The sequence below is a fragment of the Varroa jacobsoni genome, unplaced genomic scaffold, assembly GCF_002532875.2.
Source record: "Varroa jacobsoni isolate VJ856 unplaced genomic scaffold, vjacob_1.0 scaffold_770, whole genome shotgun sequence".
NCBI classification, from domain to species: Eukaryota; Metazoa; Arthropoda; class Arachnida; order Mesostigmata; family Varroidae; genus Varroa; species Varroa jacobsoni.
Genome location: NW_019213672.1, coordinates 366,231 through 392,947, shown reverse-complemented (window position 1 = coordinate 392,947; position 26,717 = coordinate 366,231). Strand labels below are relative to the sequence as shown.

Below are 26,717 nucleotides of genomic sequence, written 5' to 3'. Positions count from 1 at the left end.
TTATCGCATTAATTGAGGTTGCTTCAATCCTTAGGCAAGTATTATCTCAATACAAATATATCTAAGTATAATCAGATCAAGCGACTGAAATAATCACTCAATTAATTACAGTTACCTGTTAGCAATAAGTGCAATAATAACTCTGTTCGAACCGAATGACCCTTCATTAGCAACCTATGTAAATCGTTTCTATAGTGAGGGTATAAAAAAGCAAGAGATATGGCGGCTTGCCTACTTGTTCTCTCAGTGACGGGCAGAAATACTCGCGTTAGGTTGGTTCGAGTGTACGAATGATGGACGCATGCAAGCTTCATGCAACCTTCACGCCGCTGGTGTCATGGTGGTTGCTTACTCATGCCAGGCCGTACTACTCATGCATGCGCACAACCAGTACCCGTTTCGTATACCGGACTGACCGGAACAGCATTCGTGTTTCTTCACCTTCCTTTTCTTTCGCTTTAGGGAGACGCGCCGTCCAAAGTGGTACGGGTAACTGGAGAGCGAACAAAAGAAGAGCGCTTGCGGACTCTTGTACCACGCTGTTACCGGCTGCTAAGCCGGCTGCATTGCAGCGGAATGGAGTCAGCTGAAAGCCAGAGGAGACGGCGTTCTTGTTATACTAAAAGCCGAGGAATGTGTTGCCCAAGAATAAGGGAAAAGGGGCGATAAAGAGCGTCGTACGGGGGTAGAGGGATAAGTAGGAAAGGACTGAAAGCTGGAGGTAACTGGAGAACAAGTAAAAGAAGAACGTTTGCGGGTCCTCGTATCACTTCGTCAACGGTCCCCGAGTCGGTTCCATCGCGGACGGAATCAATTGGAGGCGACAGGGGCCGGTGTGCCTGCTATGCCGAAGGGCAAAGAATGTGATGCCGAGAGATAAGGGAAAAGTGACGATCGAGAGCATCGCATAGGACGAATAAAGAGAAGAGGACCGAAAATAGCTCGTATGGGTCGCGAAGTCATAGCCGGGCAGCTGCTGCTCTTGCTACACCCTTTCTTGCCGTTTGTTACTTCTGTAGCGTCTCGTCGTGATAATAACAAAACAATGCAAGACTGTTGCCTTCGCGCGTACCGACAGCAAAGGACGCCGGGTCCGTCTGCATGCTATACTGCCATATGTCTGTTGTACAAGAAAATTGTGAGTGTATGAAAGGACAAGCGTAACCTGTCCCGCCGCAAAAATTAGAAACGGAGCGTCTTGTGATCTTCCTTGGCGACACTGCGGCGGCCACTGCATAGCATTGCACACCTCGCGAACGGCAACAAGAGGTGAAAACCAGTTGTCGCACGAACCTTATTACCTCTCAGCTAGCGTACTTCTTGTCAATGGGGGCCAGCGGGGGAAAAAAGTATTTTTTAGCAGTAGCCAAGAAAGCTGCTATTGGCAGCTACCAGTTGACATCAAGTGCAAACGGCGGTGTGGGGCAAAACCAAACCAAATAATGGCGCCAACGACAATTCACCTAGCAACCATGCAGCCAGCCCGCCAACTTAACTGCCGCAAAAGCACTTCAACGACGGACCTCCCACCCGACCGATCCAGCCAGCGGCTTCGGTAACTGGCTCGCGAGCTGGGAGCAAGCCAACACCAACTAACTCAGCGGCCATCTGCCTGTATGTCCGACCAAAGAACAAACGACCAAAATGAAGTGGTCGTACTGATTCTGCGGATAGAAGGAAGACAAACGGAGCTGAGGCCTTTTCGTTGTCGTTTTTACCTCTAGCTCTCTACTTTTCTTTACCCTTCAACAGTCGTTTGTGTATCTCTTCATTTTCCTCCATGCTGCTGTAGACAAGGCAAGGCGAAACATCACGACTGTTTCGCTGATACTGCTACAGGGTGGCTTCGCCAGCTACGGTCTTTGCTATGTTCTTCAATTTCTTCTTTTTCCGCAGTCGTTGCTTGTTTCTACCTCTATTCTATTGCCGCCGAGCCAAAGCTACTCCCCTTTCCTTTTTTTCCAATCGTCGCATCTTTTTCCTGTTCCATTCCCTGTCGCCTGGCTCCTCTTGATGGGTCGCAGGATTTCCCGCCACTGCGTCAAACCCCGGAGCTGCTTGCGTTAGCTTATTTCTCCAATGCACCGGCTGCGGCTGGCTCGCCTCTTGTTTTCGTGGTGACAATAATACAGCGTGGTTTTTCTCGATCTCACTGCAACATCGTCGTAGAGACATCTGAACGCATGGAAAGCAGCGCCAGATAGAAGTACAAACGCTTGCGCGCGCTCTCTTTATACGAAACTGAAAGAGTGGACGACCGGGTCAATGCTCGTTCACTCGGTCGGGAAAACGAGTGGTAGAACATAGGGCAGAACGTGGAGAACCACTGCATGCAAAAAACATGGCGGGATCAAGGGCCCGTCAAGATCAGTTGTGGCAAAATGATAAAACGGAGAACAAAACGGAATGATAATGTGATGCAGTCAGTAGTAGGCTCCTGATGTCTCTGGTAAAAGATGCCCTCTCATCAAAGGGTATCGTTCCTATATCTGTTTGTGCTCATCGGTCCCCTCCCACCCCCCGCTCTCGCGTAAAGGAGGAGTTTGAGGTAAGCGAGGAGAATCTGGAAGAAAAAGAAGAAAAAAGGAAGTATCGATTTCCATAATTTGATAACATCGTCTGCAGCTTCGGCCCGTAGCGATTTGGCCATCGCTGCTGTCGCCACCGTTTCCGCTTTGCTTACCAAGTTTGTTAACTTGCTTCTACTGATTCTCGACCCGTGTCCCAGTTGTGCCGGCGGCTTCAGACCGACGAACCACATAAATTTGGGCGTTTCTTCCAATCGTACAACCTAGAACCGCCGGCTTATTCTATACGATCATACGCCATCAGCGCAAATGTAAGCCAGCGAAAACCGCTATTGCCAACGATACGAGCGGCAAGCTTTATAACGTTGCTGATGGTGTAAAAGAGCAAAACGATACTGTGTATAGCTGGTAAATGTGAGAGAACGAGAAGGGTTTGCTACAGGAAAAGTAAGGGAAGACTGAGGATGGCAGCAGCTGCAGACGGAAACAAACAAAAAAAAGCATCGGTAGCCGAACGTAAAGAGACATCTTTAGTTCTTTCCTCGATTTTATTCCCCCTAACTTTCTCCGCTATCTCGGCCGGATGAGTCGCGGAGGAAAAAGAGCTATAATTCAGCGTCATGTTCGTTACGTTGCTGCAACATAATGGGCCGCAGTGCTAACAGTTCACTTCCATTGATTGAAATAAGACGGTCGTTGGTAGTAACACAAAGTGCATAGCAAGACTCTACTGCCCCGAAGTTTTTTCCCCATAATGATCGCCTGCTTTTACTAGTGCTATAGTCTTCAATGACCAAAAAGCATACCTTTGCCCAATAGGCAACGCGTCTCAAGTTGACTACTAGCCCATAGGCTGCCTCGATAGTATCTCTGTAACCTTGCCACTGTCATTGGACAATGGCCTGTACTTCGACAAATACCTGTTTTTTTTTTTTTAATATAAAATACTAAACACGATTATACGAGAGAGCGCCAACGTTATTTGACCTATAGGATCTTCTGTACGCAACATAATTAGCTATACGTTGTAGAAGTGCACGTAAACTATTTAATGACCAAAATAAGCATTTCTGGTTCTCTGCCTCGAAGTTCATTGTAGTCTTTCTATTTTTTTGAAAATGGAGCTCGTGTCTGGATTTCGAAATAAAGCCTGTGACACAATGTTGCAATGTATTGGAAAATATAAATGTTAATTTAATATTGGAACTTTGAACGACAACCATAACATAGACATATGGCTGGTCGGTAACCGTGGACGATGGTTGCATAAAAATCACTAACAAAGCTTACCTTGCTCACTTTAGAGCGGCTATCCAAAGATCATAGCTACCACAGCCGTGTAGTGAATACGTTACCAGTGTTTAGACTATATATATATATATATATATATGTATATATATATATATATATATAGATTGACCGTTTTAAGCCAAAATGGAAGCAAGTAATTTCTTCTTTTACGCATTAATATTATATAACTAAATGTGGGTCTTTATCGATGACTATTTTTCTGGTCACAACGTAACTCCATCACTGTGGTCGTTTCTGCAGCTTTCCATCGATGCTAAATGGACAATATTAAGGGAGTTCGGCAGGAGCCGAAACAGACGATAACCGGATGCTGACCTGGGCTATACGGCGCACGTACTAAAATTTTCTATTTAAATTTACCGGGTAGTTAAAGACGTATGTGATCATGGTAGAAAAACGACGCCTGTTCTAGTTCCAGTCGATTTTTTCAATGGCTTGGGAGTAATCTTTTTGGTCATTAACGCTAGAGATCCGGATCAATCGTTTTTTTCTGGTGAGAGCACTTATAATAGATGATTCCTTTCCAGTCCCACCAAACGCATAACGTTATCCTCTTTTGGATGTCGGTCAGGGCTTTGCCATAGACAGTGGAGCACACTTTGTTATCGTTTGCTTATTATTTTCGGATGTGACCCACTTCTCGTCATTCGTAACCAATCGCTTTAAAAGCCTTTTGATTTCGTTATGTTTTTATAATGACGAGTCCTAAATATCGAGTCCTTCTTTTGTAGCCAGCGTTCTCAGCTATGAGAAGCATCTTTGCCATAGAAATTTCCAAAACAAAGGCGAGTTTCACAAAAATGTCGCATACTTTAAGTTCCGATAAAGGCATCCGCTTTCGAATATGCATCTCCATTATTGACTAAGTAAAGGAAGAATTGAAAAATATTCATTATGGCGCTTGAAAAAGTAGGATATATAACAAGTGTAAATTGGAATGAGGGCTCAGATAAGGGAAATGCAACTAGGCTTTTCACTATTCTTGTGATCGCGTCCTACGGGCCCTTTCGGGGTATACGCTCGACCGTTTCTAGCAAGGATAACGCCTATCCTAGTTCATAGGATGGGTTACTTCTTGCAGAGTTCACTTACCATTTTTTTTTCCAGCCGTGTAGAGTATTCTAACCCGCGATGTATTTATCAATTTTCAAAAATTTAGGGTAAGCGGTACCTTTTGTTGGTCCATAAAATGTACGATGCGCTATTAATTTTTTCTTTTTTTTTTTGTTTTCGAATGTACCGAAACAGAACTTTTTTCACCTTTTTGCTTAGAAGTATTGCTTTATTTGCTGTCCTAATATCGGCTCCTCGTCATTTGTAACGTCCGGTCGAAGCCACTGTCTAAGACGATTTCTTATGATAGAATCTATATAGCTTCTTTCGCGGAAAATTTTATCACAAAAACCACAGTCTATGTGGCCAATCAATATCACGAAATGCGTACCAATAAGCGGAATATTTGAAGGAGCGAAAATCATCTCTGAGATGCTTGCATATCGGGTCCTTTATCCAGAGGCAACACATCATAGATATAGTAATAGTTCCCAGGTTTTTTCCAGCAGAAAACCAGCAATCGCTAATTTTAGCATTTGTATAATCGTTAATCATTCGATGATGGAGCCTATAACATACGGTAAATAGTAAACAAACATATATAAATTTACCGGCTTAAGTAAGTTGTCCTAACGGTTTCGCGATTTATAATGGGCAACGTATTGCGTTATCCAAAATAACTTCGATTGCTATCAACCCATTAGCAAGCTGGCTTATTTAAAATTACCTAGATTTTTTAGATAAACATAAATTTCAACACCAGGCCTAGCGTGTCCTAATCTTAATGAAATGTTAAGCAAGGGATTTAAGCTTTGCGCTTACTTCCTCTTCGCTTCTGCCAGACGAGGCACTGCCATGATCAACAAAATAAAAGTAAGTTTCGTAAGTGTGGGACTACACCCCGTGAAGGTGCGGCATTTAGCTTAAAATCCTAAATCTTTACCACGAAGATATCCGATCATTAGCAGTGTATATGTCGATTATATTAATGCAATAATGGAGAAACACTGAATCTCTCTACGATTGAAAAGTCCGCTCCGTTGTTTCCTTTTTACACTCTCTCCCCCTTTTGTCCTTCTTGCTTCATAGAGACGCCTTAATTTCCCGTGTTCCTTGCTCCATTGGAGTTTCTCCAAATACGAATGTGCACATTCGTCCTAATACTTCCACATCGGCTAATTACCGTCCACTCAAGGGGTGACTTCCGCTTGGCAAAATACACCCATTGTCAGCCGGCCAACCTACCAACGAAACTTACTTTTCTCCCACCTTGCTACTTCTCCACGTTGCAAAGTTTACCCATCATTCGAATCCAGCCTAAGGCAACGCTTAACAGTCTAATTAAGAGAGAGGTGGGCAGCTGCGGCGAGATTTGCGGATGAGATCTGATCATGATTGTGCCATCCTTGGATTGTGTCCTACGACGAAGACGACTTTCGTAACTACTAAATTGCTGCGCAACTTCAAGGGGGCAATACATTGAGCCACCTAAAGATACTTGAAAGCTCTGCCTGTTTGCTTGCTCAGCTTTAATGACTGACGTACAATGTGCGTACAGCATCCGTCCGTGTCACTTTTAACTTACCGAAACTCGCTAACGTACGGTTTCGATATAGGCCCATTGCCTATTCGAAAACAGATGTAAGAGAAAAGGGAAGAGCGACCCTCCTGAAACGTTATGTCGATTGGAGAAGGTGTTCCCTCTCACAAGGAAGAAGATCTGAATAAGCGCATTGTTTATGGTTTGATGCTCGTCCAGAAACTGGGTGGCTTTTGTCAACAAGCAAATTATGCTTACGTCCGCTGTTTTCAAGATGGACAGAATACGAGGCTCAGTTTTCTCGAAGAAAATAAAGCCCATTCAAACGTCTCTAGAGTGAACTAATTCGTAAAGGCTACCGAGGCGCATAATGACGAAGATTTTGATTTGAAATAATGTATATACCGTGCTTTTTCCCTAAAAATGTCATATAAACAGGATGTAGCAAGCCCATAATTAACAAAAACTCATACGGTGTCTAAATTCTGTGACTGAATAATGTTTGCTTCTTGTTATGATGGTCAACTAGCTTAAACTTTATAGCAATGATATAATAAACCCGGAATTATTATTATTATTTCATACTACATTTTAAAGCATGATCCAGTTAAATTGAATCTGTAAATTTTGTAATACACTCTTGACGGGATACGAAGTTTTTTTAAGCCCGTCCGCCAGTTATCACTAGTTTCAGAATATACATCATTATCGTGCTGTTAGTCTAGCAAATCTGTCACACTAGTTTTATAAAAATTTAATAAGATTGGTATAGCTCATATGCTTTAGACGATTCTGTGTACTTTCTCTAATATTGGCATATAGAATAAAATTCGATTGATTGATCCATTGTATGGTCAGTTGAAAAATAGAAGCTACTAGGACCGGAGTTTAATGTAGGATAGGGAGCGAGATACGTTCGCTTTTACTTGGCATCGTGCGGCTAATTAATATTTATGATGTCTCCTGTTGTCGAAGACAATTGCGATCGCTGGGGTTTGGGTTTGGGTTATGTTTCCATTACTAGTAATGTCCACACTGATCAAGTAGAACGTATTGTGCTTAACTATAACTTGACAATAATATAGCAGCTTCATATGCAAAAAATATTAATAGCCTGCCAGCTAATGCAAATTCTGCTAAAGTTTATTTTCTAGCAAAAAAAAAAACAGAATAATGCCCAGCTAATTAGACGCGCAACTCTCCACTCTTCATTTAGAGATCTGCTATCAAACAGAAAAAGAGGGATGCTCTTGTTTCTCTATGGTAGTAATAAGGGAGAATAGAAAAATACTCGAATTTGACGAAGATGCAACATTTGTTCAAGTACATCTTCCGTGAATAAATAAACAACTATTTGTGTAAAAAAAAAGTAGAACCCCTATAGATTTTGAAGGAGAAAGCTTTTTGAAAGATCAATTCTACGCTGAAGAACGAAGCAATGACCCATCGGCAGGCTCTTATGGGAAGGGTCAGCTTTTGGTAGGTGCTAGTTCCTATCACGCTATGATTGTAGATAGATTTCCAACATTCCCATTGATATAGCATTCGTAAACGCCAAAGATTCCTCAGGCTTTCAACACGCACAGATCTGCTAAATAACGTTGAAACGAGCACTGGAACACTGATTCCTTTATTCCTAAAACGAATTTTGTATTTAATATTGTCTTAAGCGAAGTTCGTAATCGGTTCGCACCGAACTGTTAATGAATATTTTATATACAGCAGTCACGTTTTTGATAAGCTGTACATGACGATCTATCTTTTTTGTTAGAACAGGTACTAAAACATGCGCAGTTGAAGCCTACATAGAACATATAAGACAAACCAAGTTAAGGGCTTTTTTTGAAGGCCTTATCTTTCGGGTCTCAATAAGCCTTCTATTAGCTTTATTTTTTGAAGGTTTATATAATACGACCCGAGAAAACCTTCAATAATTAAGGGCTGATGACGACTGAAATCCATTCTTGGATACGTTTACCTTGATGCAAAATAAGGCGCCCAAGGCGTTCGCACGTAGGCCTACGTGACGGCTAGCATCATATCCGGTGGCGCTGCAAACAGCTCTTTTAAATTGAATCGCCTACAGTGTTTTGTGTGGTTGCATTTATGACATTCAGATAATTTGGTTTTAATAAACAAATTGGTGAACGAAATAATATACAAATGTTTGATCTCATAAACTAAACTATGCTCTCATAGGTATTCTTTTCAAATCGAATGGTATCGTCGTGTCCTTCGTAAAAAAAAACTGGCTAGAATAGACCCTGAAATGTTAAACACATTGAAAAACCACTTGCATCAAATTAATCTCAAAGTTTTTCCGTTGATGGCCTTTGAACAGAGATTAATAACGAAAGAAGTGTACGAAGAAAAAAGGCCGACGCAATAGCGTGCAGTGGTAAAACGATTTTAAAAGTCTGTGGCGACGAAAAGTGGGAAGCACTCAAGATATGCGTAGATAGATCAAATGCATAGATTCGTCATCTAGTCCGGCAGCCTGATCGCACCTATTGTCGCATTGTGTGTTAGTTGTTTTTCTTTTGTTTGTTATTACTACACTACCTAGATAATTGCTTATAATACGAGAGCGATAATTTAGGGTACAAATAGTGATTCTATTCTTTCAGATAGATATTGGCTTCTACCTTCGCACTACTTGCTTACCCTTATAGAGCATTCAAATGCTTTGCATCTCTCTCGTCTATAAACGCGTTATGCCCTCACTCTACAGTAAGTGTAAGTCAACCTCAGCCTCAGGCTCTAAAAGCGGATGCTCTTAATAACAAAGAGGTCTTTGATTTCTGCTTAATTTCGCCATGCGCTAAGTTCAGACAACAGCGGACTCCATAACTGACTGGAACTCGCATGGTCAGATCGAGTTTTTGATAACTAACTAACCCAGCGCTAAGGTAACGTGCCACCATAAAAGACAGACTTCTATGCAGAACGGCTGCGAGCGATGAGCAGCAGTACGTCGATATGAAGCAAGGAAAAGAACCTGGCCAAATCTTCATTCCAAAAAAAAACCATTGGCCTCGTACATGCTGACAAAGGCTTGAGAAGAGCAAGACTATTAAAAAAAAACTTGTGTACAGTCCAAGTGCGTCGATTGATCGAGGCTGTCTCAGAGAAAAGACCCAATATTTAAGCCAACCTTATCCTTCTTCAGGACAACGCCAGGCCACCCATGGCAAGGGTGGTTAAAGTCGCTTTGCAGAAATTTGGGTGGGATGTTTTCTTGCATCTACCATGTCCTTTAGAGCCAGCACCGACGGATTACCACTTTTCCAATAACTGGCAGACTAAACTTCTAACAGTACATAACAGTACAATTAAGAGGGTCATAAATGCGGTCTTTCCGAGCCCAAACTTCTATAAACATCAATAAATTGGTTGAAATATGAGAAAAAATCGTAGATAATGAATTAGTACATTGCATAGAATTTGAGCGGAACGCTGTCTAACCTCACGTAATGCTTCTGTGTTAAACGAGAAAAGTTACATTACAAATTTATTGAACTAACATTGGCTTTCGTACTGTTTCTGTTTGGTGCGTCCTTTAGCCTCTCGTTAAGCCACAAATCTGGGTATTGCAGCATAAATTTTTCGCAACCGTATCTTTATATAATATCGACACGGTTACGACTGAAACGCTTACATATATACAAGTGTTATTTAATACAGCGCTCGTATGGTAAGTATGCTCGAGGGGCCTTCGTGCCGTGAGGTACATATTTCACAACGTGCACGCAGGAAGGAACCACCTATAAACTGCGACCGCACAGGGGAGATGAACGATGTACAAATTCGTGTGTGCAATGAACAACCGCTATCGAGGCGATCTTTGCCCGAGATCCTATGGACCATCTGTGATAGAAATATGCGAACTTTGTATTGCTTTAATTCATATTTGCTTAACGCAACGAAAATGTCGCTTGTTTATTGAGCCACATGAAGATCTAAACGAAAGACTTTGAAATACTACAGCTTTATTGGTATGTGGATCCCAGAAATGTTTGACATGTCTTGGGCTTGCGTTAACATGTTTTCCCCTAAAGTTGAATATCGTAATTTTATTGTGCTTTTAGCGCGAATAAAAGTTACGTTCGGACAATGTTTGTCTTCACGGTTAAGCTTGTAGTCGTCTGAAAATTAGCAGTTAGCCTGCCACAAAATTCGTTGTTAGCGTCAAATAGCGGTGTGCGAATGTCTAGTCTCGGCTCTGAGCTGCGACCTCACCAGCTACGTTAAAAGTAAGTATGTACAACTTATTTAGAGCCATTGGTAGTTCTTAACATGTCAATATACATCCACTCGGGCAAGAGTTCAACGATCCTTGAAAACCACTGCCTTCGCTGCGAAATTGTTTCGTGGACTACTAACTACCGTGTACTGTCTGGGTCAGCCTGAATTATGAGTTTGCTCGTGGTTCGTTTGCATTGTACAATATTTTCACTCTTCTCCTCTCCGTCTCTTTAATCCCTTAAGCTGAAATAAAGCGTCCTGATGGGCGAACAACAGACCTGCGAAGAGTAGGGCCGCATCTACAACGCCTCGAGGACAAAATCTACGGCAATGACGTCCAAAGCAAACGTGTGTTTGGATTAGCAGAGCCATCCACAGGAAGGCGACAGCGACGGCGCTCGTCGACAACTTCACCAAGAGTAGACGCAGAAAAAGTCGCAGGTGGGAGAAAGACTACGAAAAAAATGAGAGCGATACAGCGAATAGGGGAAAGATAGGAGAGGACTAAGCCAGAGAAAAGATTGTTGGAGACTAGCGGAAACGGTCGGGAGAATCCCGTGGGGATTTAGCAAGGGGCGCGCTTTGCGAGAGACGAAGAGCGGAAAAGACTTGAACGTCCCCTAGCTTCTTCAGTCTCACTCTTGCAACGGTGAATTGGCTACTACCATCACCATCAACGCCGCCAGGCTCGAGGGCTTGGTGGCTAGCCAGAATCAGAGGTACCGCTCGCCGTCGTATCTCTATAACGACTCGATTTGGCACAGATGGCGCTGCTATCGGACATCCTAGCCCGTCTATTCTCTCGGACGCCTCCAGCTAAGAAGCAAGCCTCCATTATCTTCCTACGACTTCACCCTTTCCTTTAGACCAACGTCCAATCATCCATTAGACGGTAGCTTCCACTGGTTTGGGCTGCATAGCGTGTACGATAACTGTGAGATGGGGCTAGAGCAGTGAAGGAGCAGTGATCTTGCTAGTGGCCACTGTAGATACTTGCAGGGGCAGCAATCAGTCGCAGGCGGACGGCGAGTTCCAAGAGGGGTTCGAGATTACCACGAAGGACATTTACAGTGCTGCCCAGCATTGCGGAAGAAAGTGGAGATAGAAGGGGTTTGCTTAGGAAGCTTACCAACTAACGGCAAGCCTGACCAGACCGGCTTTAGTAGCTAGGAGAAATTTTCGCCGGATTCTACAGGAGTGTTCGCAGTCAAAACAAAGAAGTCCGCGCCATCTGATGATAGCCATAAAGTTACATCAGGATGAATTAACGGACTGAGGTTCGAAAAGTTGTCGTTCTAGCTCAACAGAGTAGATGACCGAAGGGCTGTTGCGGCTATGGCATTCGGGGGGGGGGGGGTCAGGTAAAGGGAACGAAGTAGTAGAGCAGATCGACTGAGATGCTGCTTGGGCCAAAAAGGTGCGAACTGCTAGCGAGAACTGGTGAGCCTTCCTTTGCTTGTACCTCTTCACGATAGACCTTGGGTAAGACAACCGGCACTGTTGTCTGTCGACGGAGGGAGCAATGGACTTCGTTTTAAGCTGGCGGTAGCTAAGCTTCTTCATTCCCTGTCGTGCTTTTCCACTAGACGACTCAGCTTCCGTACTGCTGCTGCCCACATCCATTGCTGCTACTACTACTACTGCTGCTGCTGCTGCTGACTGTGTCTTCTAACAGCTTTCGGCTCTTGCTCACCTCTCGCTATTGCCTTGGTCGTTGGCCGCTTTCGTTAAGATCCGCGACTGGTGCTGGCGTTGTGGCCACCGGCACAAGAAAGCTGGCTGGATGGCCTTGCCGTCTCTTTCGGCAGCCGGGCGGACTAAGAGCAGAGGGCAAACGCTTTTTGTTGCTCGCCCGCTCGTCTGCATTTGCTGTCACCGTTGCCTGACCAACTCGCTGACCGCCGAGCGAACGACGGACGTACAACCTGTGGACAGTCGACTCTGCGGGTTTGCTGTGGTCAGCGAATAATGGAAAGCGTCATACGTCGCCGTTAACAGGCTTACCAGCGTTAGGACGTGGAAAGTGTACTCGAGGCGAGTAAACGCCGACGAGTGACAGTCGCCTTGTGTTTGCTTGTACGTTTATCGCGTCAACCTATGAAACGTATGTAATACCGCCTGTTTCTATCCATGGCAAAACGCTTCAGCCCAATTAACCGAGTAAGGGTAGTGACAGTTGCTGTTGACGGCCGGCCAGTCGGGCTGCTGAGTTGGCCACCTGCGTTCGTTCCTGCTAGGTGGATATTTACCAAGAGGCTAGCCGTACCGCAGCAAGCTAACGCCGAAGCCCTCCCATGCATGTTGGCCGGACACGTCCAGCCTGCTCAGGTCGGTTGCGGCTCGGCGCGCCCTGACCTCCTCTCCCTCTTTAGTTCGGATTCGTCAGGAGACAGAATGTTACAGTGCGTAGATACAGCCGTACGTACGCTGACAACCTACTGCCTTTAAGCAGACAACCGGCGTGAGCGAGAAATTGTTTTCATAATAGTGCTGCTGTGTGAAAGTTTTGACAGTACCCGGTACTTGGTAATAGAACGATTTTTTTTACACAGTTTTAAATTATTCAAACGTATGACTTCTTGCCAGATGCACAAGAAGCAATAGTTGTTTGTTCCTGTACTATAAAATTAATTTCCCTTTAGGAGCGTCACCGCAGTGACCGATGCTAGACACACTCAGATGTGTTCTTCATAAATTTCTGATGCACTCCAATCCAAATGCGAATATTTTCAGTCCTTTATAATAAAAAGAGTAGTTCGATGCAAGGTACACGTCTAACGTTTTGTCAATCAGCTCAATTTTCTTGAAAACTTTACGTTTTACTACGACTACACGATACATTTGCCTTGGCAGTAGCATTCGTAGTTAACACGAGCGCCTGTACTACTGAAATAGTCTATAACTTCGTACATAGCTAGTAATAATACAGAAAACGTAAATTGAATGTTTAACTAATTAACATTTTCATTCATTCACCATCGAAAAGCTACCACCTATATCAGAACATAGGAACTTCTGACTTGATAGTCCAAGTCTATAGAGTAATGAGACTCTCTGTTTCAGTATTGCTACCATTACAGAACATATTGGGTACTAACTTTACAGTAATAAGGATTTTTTTATTTGCTGCTGGTGCCGCTAACCCTGGCAGTTCGATGCACGACCGAATTCTGCATAACCTACAAGTACGCACGTTTTCAGGTCTCGTAATAGTTCTGCTTGCTCAGGGCAAAGCAAGAAAATTAGCAAAAAATGGCTGACAACACTTCCAACATCAGCGGGCTAAGATATGCCCGTGCAGATGTAACCGCATCTATCGAACGAATGGTGAACTGCCACCAAGAGAGGAAACGTAGCGATATAGTTGTCTCATATCGCCGCTCCCGCAGCAGCAGGGGCGATTACGACTTCTTCTGCGGTCAGTGGGAGACTCAGTGCCATGCCATTGACGACAGATGCAGTGCAGAGTGGGGCTCGGTTTAGAATAGAAGACACATGCAAGAGTAATTGCACCAGCAGTAGCGAGATGTATTACCAACATGCCATTACCCTCAATGGCAACGCCCCCTACACGATCATCTCTTCGTAGCCACTATCATTACAATGAAGGTGAAGTCAGCCGGCAGTGGTTTTGTCGAATTACACGTCATTTTTGTCATTAGCACGATCGTCGAAGGGAGATTAAGCTAACCTTGTTGAACGTTTGAGGTCTCACATCAGGCATCCTCACTGGGTATTTCATCAGACGGCTGGTTCCCAACACAAAACAAATTGTGTCCTTGCCCGGATTCAAACCTAAGAACACGTGTCCCTAACGTAAGCAGGCAAACACGTTTCCCAAAGCTCTAACAGAGACGTATTTCCTCATAAATGCCAACCCATCCGTTTGCTACTACCATTGCGGCTATTGCTTGTTTTGCATATGCCAGAAAAAGATAGTATAGCGATACGGTTAAGTGGAGGTTAGAAGAGCCTCTGAACAGTGCCTATTGTTTTACGATCTAGGAATAGGCTGTATGGCCTTTGCGGATATTTAGTTGGCTGATACTAGTACAATGTCAGAGTGGCGAGCTCAGTTTTCAACTTTGCTTATAACCCCTCAAAACGCAAGTAGAGCAAAAGGGTAAGAATCCAAGACGGGGGTCAATAACTGGAGTCAGCCGTGCAACAGGATAGTCGCAGTTGACTTGGGGGGTTGCACGCTCTTTACACGGCGCTGTGACAATGTATGTAGTCCGTCACGGGCTATGCGCTAGGCTTAGGGCCATGCAGACGCGTAATGAGGCGTGCTTTATTGTCGCGTAGCTTCTTCACAATCGTTTACAGTGCATCCCGTCAAACTTGCCTTATGAACGTCCGTCCTTATACCGTTTATAGCACGTCGCTTATATTGCATACATCCAACATACAGTTCCCAAGCCCTCTTTCTCTTCTTCTTCTTCTTCTCTTGCACCTCTGCGAACCTACTCGTCATGAACGAGAAAGGAGCCTATCTTACCGTCTAGTACCGTTGGTGTACCGAGCGCCATCACACATCAAAGGGCGGCTTTTAGATCACATCGTGATAGACTAACTCGATTCAAGCGATCGTTGCTTGTCGCTTGCCTATGCTAGCTGGCAAGTGTTGTTAATGTTGCAATGATCACTACTCCGTTTTTCTCTACTACCAGCAGCAACAGCGCCACCCATCAACATGAGCAGCATCTTCTACACGGGAGAAACGGTTATCGGGAGGGGCTCGGCTGACTTAACTACTAACGATCTGCTTCACATTTTGTCGTCCTCGAGTAACAAGCGCTCATAGATCCCGAGCTAAATAGCGTTTGTCTCGGTAGTTCGTTAGCTGAGTGGCGCTAAATGCTTCGACACAGTAAACATTCATTTGCTGGCCCCCAGCCTCCATGATCACCTCACCACTGCGTTATCCCTTTCTCGCCATTGTCGCTGTTAACGGTTTCGTCTAATGCTTTAATACAACTCCGGAAGTCCCATACGACTTTATGGCATTTCGACCCACCTCAGGGCGGCTAGACAACGGCCGACCGCGGCTAGAATAGAACGACTGTGTTATTGTTGGCAAACTTGCTTACGGCAAAGCGTCAGTTCGTTTTGCGTCGGATAGCGTCATATGTGGAAGGCGTCCGAACGGAAAACGAGGCGATGGTTTCTCTCAAGGAACGCTTCTGAAGCGATCGTCGAAATATCCCACCATGTTGTGTTCACATCTTGAAATCTTAAGGCGCTGAGACTATTGGGCCTTCCGGGTTGATTTACCTAATGCTTGCGTACTTGAGAACTAAATACAAGTGGAGCATCTAAAGGCTAATGATAATAACGAAGACATAGCGTAATGCATCTGTGTATAGTGAATGTTTATCAGCGTACACATTTCCCCTTTTGCTTCTATATAAGAAGGCCCCACATCATAATTACTTACTTTACACACCGTATTTGTTTCGGAATTGTTTGTGACAATTCAGTGCTCTTTTTCAGTGACTGAACAAACACGGTTTGTGAATACAGACCCAGTATGGCTGTCTTTCTGAAACAACATCATAATTAAGTATGACCAACAAACATTAACAATGGTATCGACACTCGGAGATTGCCGCTCCTTAGTGGAAGGCTGTTACTTGCAGCCCATTTATTTTTATACTAAATCGATTATTATGGGTTTGGCAAAGGGAGCCTGCTTCAGGCTATTTCACTCACCTGACTTCACTCAATTACCCGACCAGCAAGCTAACTCTTGTGTGTCTTCTCTGCCAGCCGTTCGAGCAGGCAATCGTCGTACCGCCGCTGTTAGCAGCTCGATAGTGCTGCGCAAACTAGCTAACCTCTACCACCAGAACCATTGCTAGGCCTTTACATTACCCCTGCGACTGCGTTGCTTATTTCCTAGAGCTGCCAACGTTTGGAAAGTTGGCAAGCGTAGGAAACCGTGGTGAGTTCCATCGGCTGGTGCTTGTTTGTGTTCGGATGGCTGTTTTATTCGCTGCAGAGCAGGCGAACCTGCTTCTGCCCCGTTAAGATTGGTGCTTTCTACAAACAAAAGCTATGAGAAACATTAAGTAAGCCAGCCTTCTATAGCCCGTTGGCCCTGTGAAACGGAGAGACGAATTTCGGACAAGGTATCGTCGCACAAACGGTTGCCTAACGATGAAAGGCGACGACACCCACGACACTGGTACGACAATGATCCGCTTATTGCGCTCCCCGTTGAAACCACCCCTTTACCCCGCAGAAGTTGCCATAGAATTCAATGTGCTCATATAACAGGGTTGGTAATAATTACAGTAGGCTGTTTCGGTTTCCGTTTGGTCCCGTTATAATAGCACGTAGACTGCTATCAGCAACGCAACTTCCTCGTGATGATGCAGTGGTTACGTGTTTGTCTTAAGCTCGCGCATGAGATCATCCTTAGCGGCAGTAGGGCCGAACGTAAAACCGGAAATCTTTATTTTGGTGCAGTTAGCATCAACGGTCTGCTCTACGGTGCTATTACGGTCTATAACACTACTTAGTTAATAACTGTTATTTATACGTTACCCTTTTACCAAATTCATGCTAGAGTGATGCGAAGTTCAGTATGTTCATTCTATGTAAATGCAAGTTCAACGCTTGGAAAAAACTTTTTAAACCTGTTCCCCATACTGGGTTAAAAGGTTTTGTTACGTTAGGGGATCCGCCGTCAGAGGTCCTAAAATTCCTAAAAAAAAAAAAGAGCGATTGACGTAACGATTATCTCGGCTGCAAAAAATCTTCTGCATCTTCTGTTTTACGTGGGGCTCTCCCAGCATAACTGTGTGAGGCTCCGGTGACGCCCGGTACCCTTCAAACGAACCTATAATATTAGAGTAACCTAACCGGGTAATATAGTCGCAGAATGCTATTAGGATCAGTATTTAAAATTCGTAAAACGTTTTTGTAGCTCTGTTTTATATATAATATTGTAATAGATTGAAATTCGTTTTAATTGAGTCTCAGTATCGATTGCTTCGTCTGGCTTTACGTTAGATCCAGCTCTAAATTATCGTTTTGTCCTGGGAAGTGCAACAAATCGTCTTCAAGTGATGTCCATTACTACATTAATTTTTACAAATTAAGTAGTCGTATAGAAACGACAACTCGGACTAAATGCAACGATGGCATTAGCATAAGTACAGTATGGGATGAATGAATCAAAAAATTTTTACAGAAAATAAACACATTTTTACTGCTCAAATTTTTTTTCTAGAATTTATCTGGGTTTGGTAAAGCCTCATACAAGCATCATAGAGGTTGGTTAGGATGAGTACTTCGGATACATGATGAACAATTAACTTTTAAAGTATTAGCCGAAAATGTTTCATCATAGATTTTTTTTCTAAAATAAAAGACTTAATCCGTATGGGTCAATGCCCATATGGGTCGCTAGAACTAAATGCGACATGAAACAGTTCTGAGACGGAGAATTCAGGCGCGCTTGATAAGCATAATCATCAAACGCTGAGATTTGGCGTTTGACTGATACGGCAGTATGCCGAAAATGAAGGCTGTACGTGCTTCTACAGAATTACTCGAAATCACTGTTTAGGTATTCGTTTCTCGTATCGTAGTACCAATAAATGTTTGTTGTGTTGTTGTTAAGTGTTTGTACGAAAGAGCTTGCAGACCGAGTTAGTCTGTAGCAGACAAATCCGCCTCGTGTTCATAGACTTTAGTGCCATTATCATTTGGTGGCTGCCCCAAATGGAACACGCCTATACACTCAACATAAAAAAGAAAACTTGAAAAGTTTAAGATGATGATCTATGCTTTTTATGTAAAAGGTGCTTTGGTACGCTACTATAAAAACGACAATGAAGGCGTTTTACACGTAATCAAGTGCTTTATCCCTCTTATACAGCCAACAATAAATTGTGTTTTTTCCAACTCGCATCCTGTGTTTGTTCTCCGACCCGATATTTTGTAAAATATAAATAACTACAAGTAAATATGATAGACCCAAGACGAGACTCTCTTGGAGACGCAGCTTTTCAGGTAACGCGCTGAACCGCCGCGATGCTTTCGTACGCTGGCTGTGATAATGACTCTCCCGCTTCTTCTTCTTTCTTTATTAACTCATATTGAAAAAATAGGGAAACATGAGGACAGGGCGGCGGGAAAGAAGAGCGTGGCTGAACGCGATGGTTTTCTCTACTCTAAATCTGTTTCTAACGCGCTCGTTCAAAGCACCTGTCTCCCTTCCGAAAGGCTCACGCCGTTACCCTCTCGACGGAGCACTAGTAGTCATAATAATAGTTATCGTAGTTGTAGTAGTAGCAGTGAATGAAACTGCATAGCAATCTTATACGCCTGTTCTCTGTAAGCAGCAGCGGCGGCGGCACTAGCAGATTTTATCTCGTAGCAAATGCCTGAACGACTATTCGTTTTTCCATCGTCCTTGTTTCGATGCTGATGAGGAATATGATCATTGTCCGGAGCATTTTCTACTGAAGGCCGGCCCTACCCCTCTTCAGCACGTTCCACTTCTTTGTCATGCTACCGCTGGTGCTACCAGCGTCGCTTGGCGGCACTGCATACATAATAAAACATAACAGCAGCAGCAGCAGAGAGGTGAATACCCCCGATTATATCTTACCCTGCCCAAAGGAAGTCTATGTACGTCTTGACCAGGGCTTACCGGTGGCGTTTCCCCAACCAATGGCATCGACACGTCCGTTCCAGCAGACAGACGATGCGAGGCCTGTTCTTCAGTTTCCCCTGTGTTTATCTGTGCTAGAAAACCCGTTTCCACCAGGGCTTCAAACACAACCTGGGAACTTACCTATAATACTGGTAACGGTCTCGGCAGTTGATTGACAATTGTAGGGTTGCTGGACGTGTTAGTGGGGGGTAATAGCAGTAGTAGTACTGTATGAGAATGACGCCCCTGAACGACATGAAGCGCAGATGGAGGGTAACGTCGAATGAACGAGCTGCATTTATATAAAGCAGGCTTGTGCCAAACGGCGAAGAAAGTCGCCGCAGTTGCTGGAGGCAGGAGAAATTGGTCCACTTATCAAAGTATCATTCCTTGTCTGTCGATGTCAGCAACCACAGTAGCCTTTGCAGGACGAGATGTATTACATTATGCCTTATATACAGTACGGTACAATCAGAACGGCTGAACTAGGTGCGAGCGACAGGTAGCTGCAAAACGCAAGGGGTAGAAATGCGCAAACGGTAGAAAAAATGCGTGAACGGCAAGAGTGTACGCTTTTTCGTAACCATATTTTTCAAAAAGCTCTAGCGCCTAAATCAACACAAGATATATGTACTTAAGCTTACTCTTTAACATGTTAAATATTTTTCTATGATATATACTACTAACAGCATTACTGCAACTGCAGTTATGAACTAGAATCGGCTGATATTGTACATGAATCAAAGTAAGGCCAAAAATTGAAATATCATTGCTTTGTCCCAAATAGAGAAAACTGAAAAAAGAGGAAGCCAATAAATTCATGAATCTTTAAACTGCTCAAATACCCTCCGCCCGATCATAGTATTAATTCAATTACGACGCGCGATCTCAAGCAATCTGAGTGTAGATCTGATTTTCAGGTCATCAGTGCCCCTATCAACGAACTTGTCCGCCCACTTGAGTTTCTTAGGACAATTGTAACTACATTTCTAAAGCAACCTTTTCGTTTGTTGATTTTACATTGCTAGAAGTACAATTTGGATAAAAATATAAGTAAACAGGGTTTTGTAAAATGAAAAAATGGAAATCGACAGTGGACGACTGAATTTTTAATCTTGGTAGAGGTTCGTATAGAAAAATGTGAAAATAATAGTCGTTGTCGGTAATAATAATAAAGTTGCTAATAACAGTGTCGAGCTTATTGTTTTTATCTAGAAAGGATTGGCTTTTTTCCTGTAGTCGAAGCAGCACATGCCGAATACGACAAACAACCCGCCAATATCTGCCCGGATTCGAACACACTACCCGGTATATACGCATGTGTATGCGTGTGTGTACGTGCACGTTATTGTTGTATAGTCACGTCGCTGAGGCAGGCGAACCGATGTGTGGCGGTAAGTTGACATAAATCAGGTCATAAATACTTTGACTATTACTACGCTTAGTGAAAACAACCGCTGCTACGTCCAGCACTAATTAGATATTCTGGAGCGAGGCAAGATAGACATGATCAAATAGAAAGTACTAAATATTCCGTATGGGCGGTGTGTCTACACGAGAAGCCTATGTTCCCTCTGGTCAGTGATCCCGCGTACGTATGCATGGAAACAGCTCGTTAATGAATTCTGTTCGTTGATATGCCTTGCAGTTGAAAGTACGTGCGTACGTAAACTACGGTGAGAAATACCCACTTTCTACCGCTGTGTCAACGCCATACGTGTCGGTGTACGACGAGTAACGGGTAGTGGGTGATAAAGCGTTCTACAAGCACAAAGCAGGAGGTGGAAAAATAAATATAAAAAAAGTCAGGCGCCAGTTTCGAATCATCACTTGGATCTCTTAGTGGCGACGAGCAACAGATAAGCAAAAAAAAACTGGAATGTCACAGTGCACAGACTCTCACTGGAAGGAGTAGCAGGTGCAATGAAAATGATGACGGATGCATAAAAAAATTAACTGACTAGCAGAGATACGGTCAATTGCATACGGACATATTCATATTAGGTAGAAGGTGACATATACTAATTAGAATTTATGTATTTCAATTCTCGACTTCAATGGAAACTACTTCGGTCATGAAGTTGTCAGTTTCTTAATACGATCATACTTAATTACTACTTACTATTCAAGTTAAATCCGATATTATCGGATAGGGAGTTCTCGGTGGCGTTTTAAAATCGAATGTTTCGTTGCGAACATAATGGTACCTAAGTTCAAACCTATATGCTTGTGACAACACAAATAACAGGTAAGGAAGGGTCTGTTGTTTCAGGTCTCGTAGGATCGCTCTTGCTAGCTAGCCGGGTCAGCGCGGAGTAAACGCTACCGAATCAGGCATTCATCTGCATTTAATTAATATTCAATGGACCGTTTTCGTTTTGTTTCTAGTTCGTATTTCTATTGTAATCCTGGCCAGCTAAAGGATAGGAGAAAAACTTGTTATCCTACTGCATTTATGGCTTGTGGTGGGTGGTCGTTAGACATGACCGTCACGTCTCAACATTTGATAATTAAATATCTACAGAATACCCCCGATTAATAGCGTGACAACAGCTAGTGGTTTCAGTAGTACTAAAGCCCTGCAAAGAATATGTATTATCAATTAAGGTACGAATTAGTCACAAAGTTAGGATCAACTACCACCCTCTCCTTCGTAGTTCGAAGGCAACGCAAACAGAAACAAGCTATTACTTTGGCCCGACTCACGTCTTCACCTCCATTTGTTAGATACAGTAATAATAATAATCACATAGTAAAAATAATTATCGTTAGGTCTTCGCCGTTGATCTACTTAAAAGATACCTCCGTTACCACCCATTGCACCCTCTTCTCGTAAGGCTACGGGACTGTTTAATATATATAGAATCCCGACAACAGGCGTAATATCGCCAGCAGCAGTAAACGACGGGAGAAACATTCTCACGAACTTCCTTAGGCTCGTTTTCATTTCAATGATTATTTGCACGCTTTGAAGCTTTTTGTGGGGTCCCGTACCCACATCCTCGCAGAGGTTTAGCCGCAAATAAATACGCGCATTCATAGAGACTCCACGTTATATCTGCACGAAGTCTCCACTTCTCTGTCCCCTCGTAGCACAGACAAGTCTGTCCTGTATCTGAATTTGGCGACTCATGTCTGCGTAGCCGAAATAGCCCCTGAGCTTCTTTTTTGTTCGCCAGCAGCCTTTCTCTTTACAAGTCGTGGCAACGTACTTAGGCCGTGTGGACAGTATGGAATTAAGTATACTTAGTAATTTGCTTATGAATAATATTCGCAATAATTATCTTTGCAGCACTTAGAAAGGTCGCTGCTGCCGAGCTCAGGAAGTACTTTTACAGCGCCAGGAACGACAGTCGTCGTTACTTGGTGGGTGAGCAGGGCCCACCCACCACCGTTCTTATCCGCCATCACTGCCGCCTCTCAAAGTATCCTTTTCGGAACGGCGGTACGCATTTGCATGCACTACGCTATAGTAGAAGTGCTTTGCTGTACGACAAAGACGCATAGGACAACGGCTTCAAGGAGAGGCGCACACATCAGCCATGTCGCCTTTCGCGGGCCTGACAATGAAGGGTTCTGCTACGAACAGATGAATATTAACTACTGCTTTGGACGCTGTTGCCAGCGACAACGAAGAATATTATTGTAGACGTTGCTGTTGCTATCCCACCGCAGGACTGCTTTTATCGATTGTTGCTATTTAATATCGGTATGAATTTTGTGGTGAATGCCCTGTGGCTAGCGTATTAATTAGCAGGGCGTGATGTACTATAACGTATTGGTTCTGGGCGACGAGCAACGTGCCTGAAGAGGTGTGACCTAAATCCTAAACCTATAAGCTTTCACCCGTTTTCGCAAGAAGACCAGTAGAGGACGCTGCCAGAAAAAAGAAACATCAAGAGGAAAGGAATAAGCTGAGGACCGCATAGTTTTCATCCATAGACGGGTTAGATGACAACAGGACAAGAGCGAGCGGGCGGGCGGGCGGTCAACGATCAACACTTGCAGCAAAATGGCGTAATCTTGGATCTAAGTAGGGGTGGCGGAGGGCCGATTCTGTTCGGCTCCCGGTTTGAATGCTTCCGTTTGCCCGCACTTGGTTGTTCCGGTTTCGGGCTACTTCCTCTGGTTTTCAAGCGTGGGACGCCATAAACTTTGTGAGGAAAGGTAATAACAAGATGACATTTTCAAAGCTTTAAGTCGAAAGCGTAGCTATGTAAAACGTGCTGAAGTCTGCCGAGCTAGGTGCTCGTGGGACTTCAATCGGGCTTGCAGTCCTTGAAGACTTGCAGAAGCAGCAGTAAGAGCGCCATTAGCAGGCTATTATATCTAGGTAAAAACTCCATACAAGTTCAGGAAGGAAAAGACAGAAGATGACGAGTCACGCTGAGCAACGACACGAAAAGACCGAGGAAGCGAGCGAGTAAAGTAGAAGTGTTCCGGCCCCCTCAATTTGAAAAAAATTGAGTGATTGTATACAGAATCACTTTAATGCACTAAAAACAAAGCAGTCGTCACAAATCGTTACGCTGAATGAGGCTAAGTGTAACGAAGTAGCAGATTTATTCAACCTTGACAAATATTTATCGCAATACAACACAAACAGACCCACATCGAACAAGGAGATTCCTGGATAATTTTTTCACCTTATAAACTCGGCAAAAAAAAAATTGCCAGCGGGGCGTAAAATATCGTATTATAGCTGATGTTTTAAAAAGTTGGTGGTAAAAAGTACCGTTATATTTTCTGAGGGGAATTTTTGGCCTTCCCAAATCTTTGTTGAGTTATCTTTAGTCAACAACACAGAATGAAATAGAGAAAAGATCAGAGTTTGGGTATGGTATCGTTACTCGATCAATGCGTACAGCTGTAGCCGTAAGTAATCAAGGATTACCCATTCCCTGTTGATGTATCGTTTCTTCTAGCGTTCTCGGGATCGACACTCTCAGGATTTCTCATAGTGGTGATACGAGGTACTTCGCTGCTGTTCTCAGCGAATTTATGATGTTATAAATACAAATTGGTATCTCTGTAATGCTACGAGAAATCACCTCAAGCAAAAAGACCACTCGTCTCTCCAACACTTGAACCCATGCATGTTCTTTAAGCCCAACACGGTCAAATGCGCATTGAGAGCTGAATCTTATTCAAAGTATATTAATCTATCTCTCTTGTCATTTCTTCCACCACGCCGTGAGTACCTAAATAAACTTGCTTCATTTGCCGCCGATGATGTCCTATTGGCAAGTATTCACATGCTTTGGCTGGCCCCAATTATCAGGGCTATCCTTTAGTACTGGCCGTTAATCGGACTTTTTTAAACTTCTACCATCTAAATAAATGAGACCTATTTGATGCGCATAGAGTATGGTAGAAGTACCCGTATACTGCTAAAAGTTTACCAATATGCAACTCGAAAATTTCAACTTTATATTAAATCTTTAGTTAAAAACATCGAATTGTAATAAATTGATCACAAGATGTACCTTTTTTTATTACTATATCTTAATTATATGCAACATGAGGATGCTATTAATTCAAACTAGATAGAATGTGTTTGTCTGACGACACTGCCTAACCAATGAAAACAATCCAAAGCCTTATCAACTTTATGATCTTCCGTTTACTGATCGTTTCCAGGAAAGACCTGTGCAAACTGTAGTAATCGATCCGTGAATCCAGAAACTTACGTACTTTCTTCTGAAGACTAGACATTTCGAATACAAGTCTTCGAAGTGAAGATATGACGAATGAGCTATCAGCTTCCAAATGCAACAGTTGCAGCCCACCGTCGACCGATCCAATTACCAAAAATAAGTATGGCAGTACGATTAATCTGATTGACTAATTACAGTCAACGTATATTATCGTAATTGAAGAGATAAGGGCATTTCGAAAGTGCTCAAATTGAAGAACGTTTGCTCGTTTATAACAGACGAGATCCGTGACGTGACCGTTCTTGCTGATTTGGTGCTGAACGATCAACGTTCCGCCAACGTTGATCGTTCAGCACCAAAAACAGCAGCTATGAATAAGGCAGAACAGACGCTTAAGTGGAACTCTTATTATGTCGCGTGTTACCAACGATCACAATGGCAAGTGGCAAACGATACGCGGTCTACTGAAAATGTGTCAACCATTTCGATACCGCAACTTTTGCATTTGGGCTTATTACTGCTACTCTCGCCCCATTCCTGCCAACGTTTCTAGTGATATTAAGAGGTTCTGGGTTTTAGCAGACTTGATAAAATCATAATCGCGAACGTATTGACAAAGGCCATGCGATCAACTCGAACTGCGCAAAATTTCTACTTGATTTAAACTGTATGCGTCGTTCAACAGGTGAAGATTATGACGACGTATTCGATGATCCCGATCTGATGATTCGAAGACAAACGGCACACTTATAGTAGCTTTAAAAACTGTAGATTCAAAATGGGGACAGTTGAAGCTTTTTCATCTTACGCATTAAACCTTCAGTGCACAAATAGGTGGACTACTAGAACGGGATTTTCAATATCACGCACGCCAAAACGAAATGCGTCTTCCTTAACGCTCACTTATAAAGACAACAATTGTTTTAATAAACATTTTGTTCTTGGCACAATCAAGCAAATTAAGCTAATATGTCCTTATTTCTCATTTATCGGCTGAACCGTTAATGTAGCCTATCGCATGGAACATTTCAGCGAGCCTCTGGACAGACCGTGTAGAATAGAAGCGATGGCGGTCTTCATCGCAACTTTAATCTGCCAGTCGGTGACTGGAAGGTACCAACGGACCGTGTTGATGTCTAGTCTAGGTAGCGCAAACCGCTATGTCTGCCAGCAATAGAAATAAAAGATCAGTGCGAAAAACCTGTACACCTTCAGCAAATATGTAATTGTCTCGCAGACAACAGAACCATTGGAACCTCCATCATCGTTGGCACATTATGTTGATCCAGTTACTGCCCTACTAAGTTATTTATGCTCCGCGGGCATTTCCTAAACAAGCTTTTCTTACACAACCACAGCGTGCGATAATGCGTCCACGACGCCTTTTTGCATCAAAACATAGCACAAAACTCTTAAGTTTTTTTCTACGGACACACAAATTAATTCATATTGTGCAGTGGAATTGCTTTTTGTTGGATAGCCGGGCATTAAGTGGCTACTGAGGATATGGAAAAAGCAATAGCACCTCTAAACTACTCTAGATCACAACACGTTGCTCCCGGTGGGACTCTCTGCCCGCTAAGACTTGATGGGCTTCACCAACATGGACTCTGCATTTGAACGAGTGTTCAACAAGCTAAACAGCAATTCACAGTTTACTTCAAATCATAACTAGGGTGTTTGCCGACGTAGTTCCCGAGGTATATAGAGAGATG

General features: G+C 43.3%; 1 protein-coding gene and 1 long non-coding RNA gene across 3 annotated transcripts in view; one reads left to right on the top strand and one right to left on the bottom strand.

Moving 5' to 3' along the window:
* LOC111263499 (uncharacterized) overlaps positions 1 to 26,717 on the bottom strand; it is a 58,579-nt gene that overhangs the window by 11,284 nt on the left and 20,578 nt on the right. The gene's annotated exons all lie outside the window — the stretch shown is intronic.
* LOC111263484 (uncharacterized) lies at positions 16,635 to 25,965 on the top strand. 2 transcript variants are annotated; one of them, XR_002682259.2, is made up of 4 exons: positions 16,635 to 16,864; positions 20,585 to 20,739; positions 20,994 to 21,263; positions 24,986 to 25,965. It is a non-coding gene; the product is annotated as an uncharacterized LOC111263484 (long non-coding RNA). The 2 variants fall into 2 exon arrangements; XR_015312327.1 differs by having other exon boundaries at positions 20,994 to 25,965.